General features: G+C 30.5%; 1 protein-coding gene across 1 annotated transcript in view; it reads right to left on the bottom strand.

Annotated features, from left to right (window-relative positions):
* LOC114329412 (uncharacterized) overlaps window positions 1-15,457 on the bottom strand; it is a 241,311-nt gene that overhangs the window by 70,938 nt on the left and 154,916 nt on the right. The gene's annotated exons all lie outside the window — the stretch shown is intronic.

Below are 15,457 nucleotides of genomic sequence, written 5' to 3' on the forward strand. Positions count from 1 at the left end.
TACAGGTTGTTGTTGCTGAAGACAAAATAAAGATTCAAAACTAAATAAAAATTTTCTACGACCAACTGAAGCCGAGATAATTGTTTTTGTTTTCTTAAATCGTAGTGACTTTATTTATAACAATTAAGAAATTATTTCACAGTCATTGACTAAAGAAAGACTTATATTATCTTAAAATAAACACTATTTTAACCGAAGATTATATTTAGTTATTAAAAATGATTTTTAAAGTGTAATGGAGATTTATTTTTCGTTACGACTATGATTTATTGTGTCGGTTGCCCTTAGCAACGGCTAGCAACTTATAATACATTGTATCACGGTTCTTGCTTTAAATTTTAAAGCACCGCTTGGATTGACATGAAATTTGGCAAACACATAGATAACATGTTAAAGAATAAAAATTATATTGGGCCTCTGTGTGCTTTTGTCCTGGGGCTGAGTTTCACCCCTTATGAGGGGTGAAAAAATATATGTTCAAAATAAGTTCGGAAATGGATAAAACGTCTAATTCTAAGCACTTTTCGTTATATAGCATTTTTTCACCAAGTTTATAACTTTCGAGTTATTTTCGAGTAAATACTTTAATTTTTCAACAACAAAAAAAACACGTCTTTAGGCGGTTTTTGACAAATAACTCAAAAAATAAGTGTTTTATTGAAAAAATGGGTTTTAACAAAAATATAGTAAATTAAAAATTGAAAAAAATGATGTATGCGTGAAATCTCTAGACCCAGTATAAACAAAGTTCTAGCTAATGAAAAATAGGTTCATATCCGTCGAATTTCAAAGTGAATTATTTCAACGTGAAATAATCAAAAATCATGCACTTTTTGGAGAAAAATAATTTTTTAAAGTATTTAAAAAAAATATGTATAGGTAACTGTTTTTAAAAAATGTTTATAGCATCAAAAGTAAGCAAGTTACTCTGAAAATAAAGTTGATCTCTTTTTTTTTTTGGTAAAGAAACTCGAAAGTCAACCCCCAATTAGCATCTTAAATCAAATTAATCATTACCGCTTCACAAGTTACTGTGCTCATGTATTATTTATATGATTTGTAAGTATCATCGGTTCAAAGGGCTTATTTAAAAAAAAATTGGTTTTAAAGTAAATCTGTTTAAATTTTTAATTTAAAAAAAAAATTATTTTTTCTAAATAACTTAAAATTTATTAATGTGACCAAAAATCACAAAGAGTAAAAAAATTTAGTTTTTGCTGTTATGAATATTTTGGATTTTTTGCTTTTTTTTTTGGAAGGCAAAAATTTGTTAAGATATGGCTGTTCTAAATTTGCATACACTCGTGATTATTAATTAGTTCAAGTCCTTTTAACTACTGCCCCTTCAAAAATAAGCACTTGAACCGATGAAACTTACAGACATAAACGACACATACACGAGTAAAACAACATTGAAGTAAAATTGATTAATTTCATTTTTGATGCTAATTAAGGGGTGACTTTCCCGAGTTTTTTGACAAAAAAAAGAGATCAACTTTATTTTCAGCGTAACTTGCTTACTTTTGATGCTATAAACTTTTTTTTAACAGATATACATATTTTTTAAACACTTTAAAAAGTTGTAATGATTTTTCTCCAAAAAGTGCATGATTTTTCGGATATCTCACGTTGAAATAATTCACTTTGAAATTTGACGGATATGAACCTCTCTTTCATTAGCTAGAACTTTGTTTCTACTGGGTCTAGAGATTTCACGCGTACACCAGTTTTTTTAATTTTTAATTTGCTATATTTTTGTTAAAACTCTTTTTTTCAATATAATACTTACTTTTTGAGTTATTTGTCAAAAACCGCCTAAAAACGTGTTTTTTTGTTGTTTAAAAATGAAGGTATTTACTCGAAAATAACTCGAAAGGTATTAACTTGGTGAAAAAATGCTATAGAACAAAAGGTGCTTAGAATTAGACGTTTTATCCATTTCCGAAGTTATTTTGAACATATATTTTTTCACCCTTTATAAGGGGTGAAACTCACCCCTAGGACAAAAGCACACAGAGGCCCAATATCATTTTTATTCTTTAACATATACACAATAAATCACAGTCGAAACGAAAAATAAATCTCCACTACATTTTAAAAATCATTTTTAATAATTAAATAACTTTCAGTCAAAATAATTTTTCTTTTAAGATAATATCAGTCTTTCTTTAGTCAATGACTGTGAAATAATTTCTTAATTGTTATAAATAAAGTCACTACGATTTAAGAAAACAAAAAACAATTATCTCGGCTTCAGTTGGTCGTAGAATATTTTTATTTGGTTTTGAATCTTTATTTTGGCTTCAGCAACAATAATCTGCAAGATAGAAACTCATAGGATGTACAGGGGCGGCTTCAGTTCTAAATATTTATAACGAAATTTGCCCCCTTATTTTCAAACCCGAAATAAGAGGTTGAAAAATGTTATACGCATTTATTTACATCAGAATATGAAAATATAAGTCTTTAGAAGGAGAGTGGATCTTGGATTAACTCTGTATGATTTTTTTAAAAAAGTTATAGCCTTGGACATTTGACCTCTTGGGATAAACAAATTATAATATCTAAGCAACAAGTGCACAAATTGGGCACTACAATTTTTTTTGTGTTTGGTATTGAAAGATCTTCATTTTAAAGCCTTAAAAAATACATAAAAGTTATTTTTACAATAAATAACGCAGTTGCAAAAAACGGCCATTTTGGACTTTTCGCAGGCTGTTTTGCAATAACGTATTAACGAAATTAAACTTGCAATAGCTCAAATTGTAGGTTTTTTAATTTACTACAATTTTCTATTTAAAACTTTTTCTCTAAAATGAATATCCTAAGCTGCAAAATTAAAAATTTTTAAAAATTGCAAATTTAACAAATGAAAATCGCAATAAAAAAAAGCTCACAATATTTTTGGTCACTTTTTAGTAGAAGTTATTCCTGGCATCGTCCTTTACAACACCTGATAGGTTTCAAAAATTCCTGAATTATATCCTGAAATTGACCTATTTTTCACCCACAGCTTGGACTACTTATTTCATTTTAAAACGTTGTTTTTTTTAGCTGTTAATGCAGCCCGATCGCCCGTTCTCTCATATGCGCTTCAGTAATAATTAAAAAACAATGTTTCAGAATATAACGTGCCAAAAATTCTTATAGGTAAAAGCTGATTCTTATAGGTATTAGCTGATAGAAGAAGGTTTGAGTTTGAACTTAGGTACTTTCTGCTGATCAGCTTTCGGCGCTAATCTCAAATAATAATAATATAATATACGTTTATTCAAATCAATACTTATTACAATAATTTACAATTTCGGTTTCCTTACACTAAAATAAACGTAAAAAAAAAGTCTTAAAAGCATATACATGCTTGTTGACTTAATCTGTCTAATATTGACAAGTTGATGTTTATTGTTTTTTTTTACAAATCATTATTTTATTTTACAGTTTCTAATCTAATTTCTATGTTTTTTTTATCTGGTATAATTTAAATTTATTAAATTGTTACACAACTCCCTGTTTTCTTTTACCCAAGCAGTAACTAATTTTTTATACAAACAAAAATTTTTGATATTTTTAAAATTTATGGGCAGTTGATTGTAAATTCTTGGAGCAAAATATTTAATTGACCGTTGCGTGATTGTTTTTAAAGTGTGAAGACATTCGACATTCAATTTTCTTCTTGTTTCATAATTTGATACTTTCACTTTAAGAGGAATTTTATCTTTATAAATATTTTTAAGTAACTCTAAGCAGTACAATTGCCGAACATCAAGAACCTGGGTTTCATGAAAAAGTTGGTCTGAGGGATATGTTTTTGGTTTTCCATATATTAGTTTAAGAAACCATTTCTGAGTATTTTGAAGGGTCACCAGATGTCAATCAGCTACTCCACCCCATCCTAAAATCCCATATACAAGATGAGATTGTACTAGAGACAGGTAAAGCATTTTAAGCTGTTCAACATCCAAAAACTCTTTTAAATAGCGGAATTTTGGTAGCAGTCCTCGAATTTTTCTTATAATATTTTTTATTTGTATGTCCCATTTAAGGTGCCTGTCAATTAAAACTCCTAAATATTTTATGTACTCTGCTTTAGATATTTGTTGTTTTTTATTTATTTTTAATGAATTGAAAGTTGGCAGAGAATTTTTATATATTGCAAAAGGTATATATTTAGTTTTTTCATAGTTTAATGTGAGTTTGTTTATTTGCAACCATGTTTTTATAATTTTAAAGTCTTGTTCTGCTATAATTTTAAGATCTTCCCAATTATCTGCCTTATAAAAAATTGCAGTGTCATCAGCAAAACTAATTATGTTTCCAACAGTTTTTAGTTTGAGCATGTCATTAACATAGAGTGTAAAAAGTAGAGGGCCTAAAACGGTCCCTTGCGGTACGCCATAATTAATTACTTCAGGGTTACTTTTGACACCATCAATTTCTACAAATTGTTTTCTGTCAGTTAAGTAACTTTTTAGTAATGTCAAAACCCTTCCTCTCAGACCATACTTCTCAAGTTTTTTCAACAAGATCTCGTGAGATATCGTGTCAAACGCCTTAGAGAGATCGACGAATATGCATAAACTACGTCTATTAGATTCAAAAGCTTCTGATATTTGTGATGTTAGTTTACAAATCGCATCTTGTGTTGATCTGTACCGTATTGGCAATCCGATAATATACTAAACCTATCAAAAAACTTACTAATCTATTTTTTAAAATTTTTTCAAATATTTTGGAAAAAACAGACAGCAAAGAGACTGGTCTGTAGTTAATCACGTCTTCTTTATTTCCTTTTTTAAACAGAGGTTTGATTGTGCCTATTTTCAGACATTCTGGAAAGCAATCATCCTGAAAACATGCATTAATGAGAAAAGTTAAAGGAGTAATAATTTCTTCCTTAATTTGTTTGATGGTTTCTGTCTTGATCTCATCCCAGCCAGGAGATTTTTTGTTTTTAAAGATTGTATTGCATTTACCACTTCTTTTTGGTTAACGAGATACAAGTACATGCTGCTTTCTATCCTATCTATCTCGTCAGTCTGGTCATTACAAACGGGTATTTTTTGTGCATATTTTTGTCCTAATGTGCTGTAATGTGTATTAAATTCATTTGCAATTTCTTTTCTGTCTGTTATTATTTCTCCTGTTTTGGTTTTAACCGATTCAATTTTTGTATTTCCTTTTATTTTTCCGCACAATGAATTTATTACATTCCAAAGTGATGAAGACGAGGTCTTATTTTTTTCAATTCGTTGTTTTGTATAATTTCTTTTTGCAGTTTTAACTAAAAGTCTTAATTTATTTTTATAGTCTGTATATCGTTGTTTTTTTTTAAGTTATCTGAGGGATCTTGAATTAGCTGATCATACAATCTATGTTTTTCATGTACAGACTTTAAAAGTCCCTCTGCCATCCAATCTTTTTTAAAAGTGGTTTTTAGATCATTTCTTTTTAAAATAATTGTATTTTTGTTTATTAAATTTAAAATTCTGTCGATGAAAAGTTTAACCGCTTCATTTTTATTTGTTTTATTGTAAATATCCAACCACCTTTCCTGCTTCAAATTGTTTTTTAGATTTTTGTAGTTGATGTACTTCTTTATTATTATTTTGATTTCTTTGGTTTTGGTTAGACTAGGGATGGAAACTGCGATTGGATAATGATCTGAAGTGGGATTATTTTCAAATACAAATGAAGTTATGTTAGTGTAATCAGCAGGTGTTTTTATAAAGAAATGGTCTATACAAGTTTGACTTCTAGGTCTAGTTGTTTTATTTATATAAGACAAGAAATTTTGTGAAGCTAGAATATTTTGGTATTCTTCAGTGTGATCTAGATCCTCAAACAAATTAATATTAATATCACCAACTAATATATGAAAGCACATTCGTTTTTTACTTATGAGGTATTGATGCAAATCCTGATTAAAATTATTTATGTTTACTGTCGGTGAGTTATAGATACCGCTCAAACAGATTTTTGTTTTATTATAATTTAAAATGACTTCAAGTAACTTGATGTTCCCCAATGGTACAGCAGAATATTCATATTTTATAGAGGATTTAATGTAAATAATAACTCCATCATTTTTGTTTAAATCACCATAATTGTACAATAACTCGTAATTTTTTAACAAAAATGGGGTTTTATCAATATTATCTTGAATGTATGTACCCGTAAGAACTAGTATATCAAAGTTAACATTTAGAGTTGACAAAAACAAACAAAAATTATCAAAATTCTTACATATACTGCTAACATTACAATGAATTATTTTTAAGTCATTTTTTATCGTCACTGCGTAATCCTTATTAAAACTATCACTACTTACACATTTAGTGTCCACTTTTTCTTCTTCGTAGTCTCTAACATAGTTATCCATTTTTTTAACTAGCACACACTAATTATTTCCGCACATTTAATGGTGTTCGGTTGACCTGGTTTTCATTTTTTTCTTTTCTTCAAACGAAGGATTTGATGTAGTGGATGACTTTTGAGGCTTGGTTGATTTTCCATTAACAGCAGACACCGATGGATGTTTTTTTGGCGTCGGCTCTTTTTCATTAGCCTTGGGTATTTCTCGGTTTATCTTGTTTTCTATTTTTTCTTCGGTCTTCTGTCCAATTGAGGCGACGAATATATCCTCTTCCTCCGGAAAAGTTGGGTTTTCTTCAAGTTCTTTGGGCGTATAACTTTGATGGTCTATAAACAGTTTGTTTCCCCGTATATAGCTGTTTTTTCCTGGTTCTTCTTCTCTTACAATTTTTAAGTGTTTTTTTAAGATCTTCAGATCTTCCTGCTGACTTTTTGTTAAATCAGATGATATAAATGTACCTGTGCCCTTTAAATTTTTTCCATTTTTTAGAATTTCTGTTTTTTTTTATGTCGAGTTAACTCAATTTTAATTGGGCATTTATCCGTACTACCCATGCAGTATACGTCACTTATATCTTTCTCTGAAATGTCTACTTTTAGCGCGTTGCTTAAATCACTACAGAGCTTTGGGATTTCCGAAATTGCAGATTTTTCTAATCCAAATACTACTAGATTATTTTTCTTGCAAGTTATTTGCACACTTTCCAGAGCTTTTCGCAGAGATAAATTTTTATTCTCCAGCCGTTTAGTTTTATCGTTTAGGCTTTCTAAGATTTTGCTCTGACTTTCTTCTATGGTGCTTTTTAACTCTTTTTTGATAATATCTAATTCTTTTAGTATTTTGTTTGTATCGGTTTCAGACATTCTCGTGTATGGCACCCTTTATAGATTTCGTAAATACAGTAGATACTTTGTTTCCGAGAGCAGTGACACCATCTGTTTGTGTTTTGACCTTAGGCGGGCTGATATGCTTCTAGGAAAACCAAATGTTTTTATCCCTTAGCGAACTGAGAGTTTTATGTTTTTATTTCACTCATTATTTAACAAGACCTTCGGACCGACACGTGCGCTCTGTTTGGAAACCAAACTAAAGGGTCGTTTAAACACAGCGATAAATCAAACAACTTATCAAGGTCAATCGAGTTGTTGCAACTTATCATTGTGTGTAAACGGTGCATCGCACAACTTATCAAAGTTGGAGTTGGGTTGAAGGTGGTATCGCATTGAATCGCAGCGTCTAAACAGCGTTTCAACTTGTCATCACAACTAGTTGCTGTGACTTATCGTTGTGTTTAAACGACGCTTAACACTTGTAAGTAACATCAACTTTTTTTAAATAGACTGTCAATTTGCATGCAAAACTATTTGTAGTTTTGTTCTGGCTAATTGGCTTAGTTCCAGCCCCATAACAATTTAATTAAATTAACAAAATATTTTTTTTAAATGGAGATATATATAAAAGTAATATAAACTTTTCTATATTTTGTGGGTGGCTCGTTTTTGACGCGCAGTGTATTATAACCTAGAATTGCATGACACAGAACATAAACACATACAAAAGTAGAAAATACGCCCTCTAAGGGGGAATAAGTGAAATGAATGTCAACACGATTCAAGTTCTCTGTTAACCCAGATATGAAAATATCAAAACAGATCTGTTATCTGTCTAACGGGTAGACCTAGAAATAGCTTGAAACACGCTGAAAGTCCTCCGTCTAAATATTTGAAATTCCGACACAGTAATACTTTCGCTACGCCCTGTATATCGATCTTCCGCATAGGCAGAGTATGGCGTTTTTCAATTCTCACGGGATTTGGATGTTTATTTCGGTTTTTGCGATTCTTTGAAATTTGGTGTACAAAGGTGCCCCAAATTGTTTATATCCTACAAAATTGTAAACGGAATATTTTTCAAAGAGGTTCCACGTTAAGTAGGGACTCAGAGTATTAAAAGGTTTTTATGATATTTACAGTTTTGGTTTGTCGGTTATATGTTCGTCGGTATATCCAAATAGCTACAGGAAGAACCCCTGCTATGCTCTAGACTGTTGCAGTCTAGAAGATGAAAGATTTTTATGACTTTCTCAGACACAAATTTATTGAGGGTTGTATTAGAGCAGGAAGGATTAGTCGATTGCTTTTTCAGCTCTTAAATATTGGTTCTAAAAACTAACTGTAATTGTATGAGTGATTCATCGCATTTCGTGTAAACTCGAGAGATTTTGTTATTGCGAAGTTTAAGTACTTGTAATTGGTTGAAGGTAGGACCATCATGGCGTTCGAGGGATGTCTTGAGAGTTTTTTCTGACCATTTGATTGGTAGGGAAATATCTGGTATGATTCCTATTGGTCTAAGTAGGAAGTCACTTTTTTTTGGGAGAGGAACCCAAGTTTTAGAAGGATCGAGTTAGCGGTCCTAGAGAGAGTTCGGTATAAGCTATCATCATGTTCAGTTGAGTTCCGTAGAAGTCACCATCAAGTGAAGTTGAGTGATGAGTTCCACCAGGGCCACCATCGAGTTGAGTTTAGTTTTGCTTCCTTTAGGGCCATCGTCATGGAGAAGAGTTCTCCCAGGGCCATCATCATGGAGTTGAGTTCCATCGAGATGTAGTTTTCCAGTTTCCCAGCCGGCTAGGTTAATTCCAGCCCGGCGATGGTGATGGTGTATCGTGAACTCCGGCGATTTTCCCGCTGTTTCTAAGCAAATCGTCGTTATCATTTTATACCAATGTTGGTATCCACTAATTTCTTTTAAGCAGTCAGAACCAGAAGTAGGAGAGAAGAGTTTCAATTTTCTCATTACTATGTTTAACAGTGCAGTTAAAACATGTAGTATGCTCACATATTTTATTTTGGTCAAAGTTAATGAACTTTCAATAATCATGTTTGAGTCTAACTAAATAATTTTATTCGAGTAAAAGTAAATTTGATCCAGTTTAACGAACTTTTAAACTATTTATCTTCAAGTGAAAGCTGAATTTTTCTATAATAATGTTTGTTTATAAACAATGTACTGTTTGCTGTAATTAACGACAGTGAAGTAAGTGTTTCGCGAGTGCAATAGCGCCTTGGACTTTCCAATCAAGCTACGAGGAAGAAGCCAGGACACTAATTGTTAAGGTATAATTTTTATATTTGTAAAACTGTTCGTTTCATCTTTGATTAATTGGTAATCTGGTCTCTAATTATAACAGAGAGATCAGAGATTAATTTTTTTGTTTTTAATAAATAATGTTTGATTTTCAACATATAATTTATTTTCTTCCCTTCTCTCTTGAATCGTAAGAACGATAAAACATTGACTAAGTATATAATTTTGAGTGTAAAGTAAAGGAGGTAAGTTACATTATAACATTTTGTATATTATGTATATCATTTTATTTGACTATGTTTCTTTGTTTTATTTTAATTTATCTTTCTTTGTTTTATTTCTATTTTTTTTTTGTATAAAGTTTGGTTTCCCTTAGGTAACCAATGGCGCCCAATATTTTATTTTTTGTATTTTTCTTTATTTTTTATTTCACATCCTTATTTCGATTTTTCTATCTTTCTAATTTTTCTAAGCTAATAAGAATATATCATAACATCTATTAAAGAATCCACTCCCTAAAATCTCTGAGACAGTAGCAACCGAGGTACTTAATAACTTATGTAGCACGAATTTTGTCCAATTCTTAATTAGTCATGTTTCATAAAACAACAGGGGCTATCTTTTGTCTTACATTAAAATGGCCCCATATGACTTCCATTCTTTGTCCTGTTTCATAAAATGGCTTCCATGCGTGGGGCTGTTTCATAAAATTAATTGTGCTACATAGCTATCAAAACGAAACCGTCTATTTTCTATTTTTATTAATGCCATACTCTGTATTAGAGTACAAAAGACTCGTTTCATATAGGTTCTCTGAGATCGCATATTGGAATATTTTCCTAGCGGCGCCTTTTGATATTTTCATATCTGGGTTAACAGAGAACTTAAATCGCGACGACATTCATTTCACTTATTCCCCGTTAGAGGGCGTTCTAACCTTATACGGTATAAATAGCTTTATTTTATACCGAGAAAATCGCAAGTTTTGATGTAAATTTGTCTTCTTGCATAGCCTCCTTGACAACGGGTAGACCTAGAAATAGCTATCGGAGGATGGCAGGAGAAAGATTTAAATCAAAACGAAACCGTCTATTTTCTATTTTTATTAATGCCATACTCTGTATTAGAGTACAAGACTCGTTTCATATAGGTTCTCTGAGATCGCATGTTGGAATATTTTCATATCTGGGTTAACAGAACTTGAATCGTGTCGACATTCATTTCACATATAAAAGTGATTAAGCTTTATTTTTAAACCAAAAGGAGTAAACTAAAAGACAGATTAACACCCAAGAAAGTCACTAGAAATGTCACCAAATACATCTTCTTTTTTGGTTGATCATATCGGCCTTTGACGGTAATCCATAAATATTATATGTATTATAATAATGCGTCGCTAAATAGTTACAAAAACAACTGTTTTTATATAAAACAGACTAAAAATGTAAAAATTAAAGAAATAACGCAAAAACACAAAAAATCGCTGGTATAACTTAATTAGCCTATGAAATGCCAACAGTGTCAAAATTTTATAAATGCCATTAGTGTCAAAATTTGATAACAGTTGAGTAAACTTGCCTTAGGTTGGACCAATTACAAAGAAGCTTTACGGCGCGGGAAATTTGAACTACTCCTCTTGGTTTAAAAACAGACTATAGTAATGGTTAAATCATGTAACTATTGACAACAATGTTTTATATTCGCATTTAAGGCTCCACCTACATTGGATTCATATTTCTCCGATCCGACGTCGGTTTGAAAAACAAATTCAAGGTATTAAAGCGTAGTGCCTACACTGCAGTGGGAAGCCCGATCCGTTATCGGCCGACGTCGAACTGAGTAGCTTCTCCTATCAATCGCCCGATATCCGATCGGGTTCCCACTACAGTGTTGGCACTACGCTTTAATACCTTGAGTTTGTTTTCAATCTGACGTCTGATCAGATCGGAGAAATACGGATCCAATGTAGGTGCAGCTTAACAAATACATATACTAAATTTTCAATCAAGATGCAGTAGAAATAAACAAACCAAACCACGTTAAATGCTACTAGGAGCACTCTCAAATCATAATTTACAATGTATAAAACTTTGGAAATCATGATTTGGGATTAACAATGTATATACATTATAAATTATGATTCGGGAATGCTCCTAGTAGCATTTAACGTGTCTTGGTTTGTTTATTTTACTGCATCTTGATTGTAAATTTAGTATAGATAAATAATAATTTACTTTGTAAATGTAAAATACTTATTACTAAGGAAGTAAAAAACTTCTCTTGTAGGTAGATGGTATGTATATAAATTTATTAATTTTTTTTTTAAAAAAGATCCAAGTTGGACTAAAGCGGGTACAAAGTTTATACAATTTACAATGTATGGATTTTTAAATATAAATATACAATTTACAAAATAAACTTTGGAAATCATGATTTGAGATTAACAATGTATATACATTATAAATTATGATTCGGGAATGCTCCTAGTAGCATTTAACGTGTCTTGGTTTGTTTATTTTACTGCATCTTGATTGTAAATTTAGTATAGATAAATAATAATTTTCCTTGTAAACGTAAAATACTTATTACTAAGGAAGTAAAAAACTTCTCTTGTAGGTATAGTCCTGTCGCCAGGGGGGGGGGGTACAACGGCCTTCTTAATTCAGATGGACTTACCCAAGTTTTTTTTATATATTTTGACCCGTAGAATACGAATTTTTTGGGTAACAGTTGATCCGGATGTCGATAAGATTGTTATAGACAAAGAACTTGAGGAATTACATAACAGCGATTTCTCGCAAAACAAAACATCTTTTTGTATTTTTTTGGGTCATTTTAAGCAACAAATATTCCTACAAGTTTTTCCGTAGAATGCATAGTTTTCGAGATAACCGCGGTTGAACTTTCAAAAAATCGAAAAATTGCAATTTTTGAACCCGAATAACTTTTGATTTAAAAATAAAGCAGCAATTCTGCTTACCGCATTTGAAAGTTTAAGGGCCGGTTGTTCGAACGCTAATCAACAATGATCACTATTAAATATTTAATTACTGTCACAACTGTCAATGTCAACTTTGGTTTGGTTCCTGAAAACATCATTGATTATAATTATGAGATTAGTTAATCAATTAACATAACAATTATTAACATAATTGATTAACTAATTTCATAATTGTAATCAATAATTATGTTTTCAGCAACCCAAACAAAGTTGACATTGACAGTTGTGACAGTAATTAAATATTTGATAATGATCATTTTTGATTAGCGTTCGAACAACCGGCCCTAAGTCAAATTATATCGGTTTTGATTACTTGCATTGCTAAAAATTAATTTTTTTATTGTAAAACAACGCTATAAACACATAGTGTTTAACGTGCCTAATACATGCGTTTTAACGCATGCTACGTAGAAATTGCCTCGCTTGCACTTGCAGCTACTCTACCTACTCGTTCGATTTTAAATGAGAAATCATTGAAAACATCACTCACGCACTAGGTGTTTATAGCTTTGTTTACCAATAAAATAATAAATTTTTAGCAATGCAAATAATCAAAACCGATAAAATTTGACTTAAACTTTCAAATGCGGTAAGCAGAATTGCTACTTTATTTTTTAATCAAAAGTTATTCGGGTTCAAAAATTGCAATTTTTCGATTTTTTGAAAGTTCAATCGCGGTTATCTCGAAAACTATGCATCCTACAAAAAAACTTGTCAAAGCATTTTTTGCCTAGAATGACCCAAAAAATACAAAAAGATGTTTTGTTTTGCGAGAAATCATTGTCATGTAATTCCTCAAGTTCTTTGTCTATAACAATCTTATCGACATCCGGATCAACTGTTACCCAGATACCCAAAAAATTCGTATTCTGCGGGTCAAAACACATAAAAAAAACTTGCGTAAGTCCATCTGAATTAAGGAGGCCGTTGTACCATCCCTGGCGACAGGACTAGTAGATGGTATATAAATTTATTAAATTTTTTTTAAAGATCCAAGTTGGACTAAAGTGGGTACATCACTAGTACAAAACAAACGTTTTCGGACTAATCAGTCCATCATCAGGTTGAAACCTAAAATAAGTAAACCACTGTATAAAAAGGCAAAGTTGAAATTTTGACTGTTAAAAAGTTACGAAAAAGTTAAAACATGTGGTTACTTACTTCAGATCCAAAGTACATAGTTGGAACTAGCTACATAGGTAGGTCGAATGACCTTACCATTATAAAAATTAAGCCATTTCGGCTACAACGATGGCGACAATAAGTCGATGTTAAAAGAATACAATGTAATTAGACTATAAAGGAGTCTTCATCTTGGCTTCAAACTGACAGACTGAAATTTGACATTGAGAGTGTTGAGAATATTGACAAGACCTTCTAGATAGGGAATTTTATGTGTATACAGTTATTTTGTAGTGTAAAAATGCAAAAAATTTTAAATGATTGAATTTAATTAACTATTAAATAAATGAATGAGAATGAAACAGTTTAAATTAATAATACCATAGAATTATTTATGATTATTTCATTCATAGGAGATTCTGACCAATAGAAAGCTACAGAAATCTGAATTAAATCGATAATTTTTGATAATCTCCCGTCGTTAAGTATATTACGTCAGATGCCCTTCGTTGCTACGAAAAAATACATTCAGTGACATTAATGACAATTAATGTTTTAAAAATTATAAAAGTGATGACTTTCAATCGTCAAATATTTATAAAAACTGTGTGTTTAATGGTACTTACATAAATAAATTACAATAAAATTTTGGTTTTGAACAGTTTTATTCATGAAATAATCGCAACAAATTGCACTCGACCTCTGAAATTAATATAGAATTTTTGCTCTCGTGACACTTTGACATAATTTCACTCGCCTTCGGCTCGTGAAATTAAAACTGTCACAAGTGTCACTCGGGAAAAATTCAATAATTTCAGAGCTCTTGTGCAATTACTACTGATAATTCCATGATTATTGAAAGCGAAAATTTTGCCAACAAGGTAATGACGTCACCTGTTCGAAAAGAAAAGAATAAAGAAAAACTAAAGAAAATTAAAAGGAAATTTATTAAATGGTGAATATAAGGTAAAAGTATTAATGCTTAAATCTGGAGTTTGACTGTTATGATATGCAAATTCAGTTAATTTAAAAAAACAGATAGAGTAGAATTAAGAGTATAACTGGTTATGTAAATTAAAAGGGAAATGAAAACAAAATTAAGAGTAAGTTACTATTGTGTAAGGTAAATGAGATTAATTAAAAAATTAGAAAGAATATGGAATGATATGATATGGGATTTCAGTTAGTTTAAAAAAGACAGAAATGAGTAGAATAATGATGTATAACTGGTTGACTGAATTTGTGTAAATTGAAAGGGAAATAAAAACAACAATAAGAGTAAGTTGATATGGTGTGAAGTAAATGAGAATAATGTACCAAATGGTTGTATAATTTTATATGAAAATAAAATTAAAAATTAAAAGAGAAGAAATAAAATAAGGTTGAAAAGAAAGGTAGAAATATTTCATTATAAAATAAAACAAAATATGTCAACCTTGAATTACTGGTTGTCTAAATAGAAGAGAAAGAGAAATAGACAACCAGTAATTCAAGGTTGACATATTTTGTTTTATTTTATAATGAAACATTTCTAGCTTTCTTTTCAAGCTTAGTTTATTTCTTCTCTTTTAATTTTTAATTATATATATATATATATATATATATATATATATATATATATATATATATATATATATATATATATATATATATATTATATTTGCGTCCCTCGTGGCTTCTGTATAGTTTTGACTCTTCGTGACTTCCGATCAATATACAGCGTGTATATTAACAAGAATAATTTCATACAGTTAGCGCTCGCTTTGGCATCCGTTATACTGGCAACAACGTACTTATAATATCAAGTAAAATATTTAACCTTGGTCGTGTTTAAGTGCAAATTTAGTTGTAGAACCCAGACAAATTCTATT

The sequence above is a fragment of the Diabrotica virgifera genome, chromosome 7, assembly GCF_917563875.1.
Source record: "Diabrotica virgifera virgifera chromosome 7, PGI_DIABVI_V3a".
In the NCBI taxonomy this organism is placed as follows: Eukaryota; Metazoa; Arthropoda; class Insecta; order Coleoptera; family Chrysomelidae; genus Diabrotica; species Diabrotica virgifera.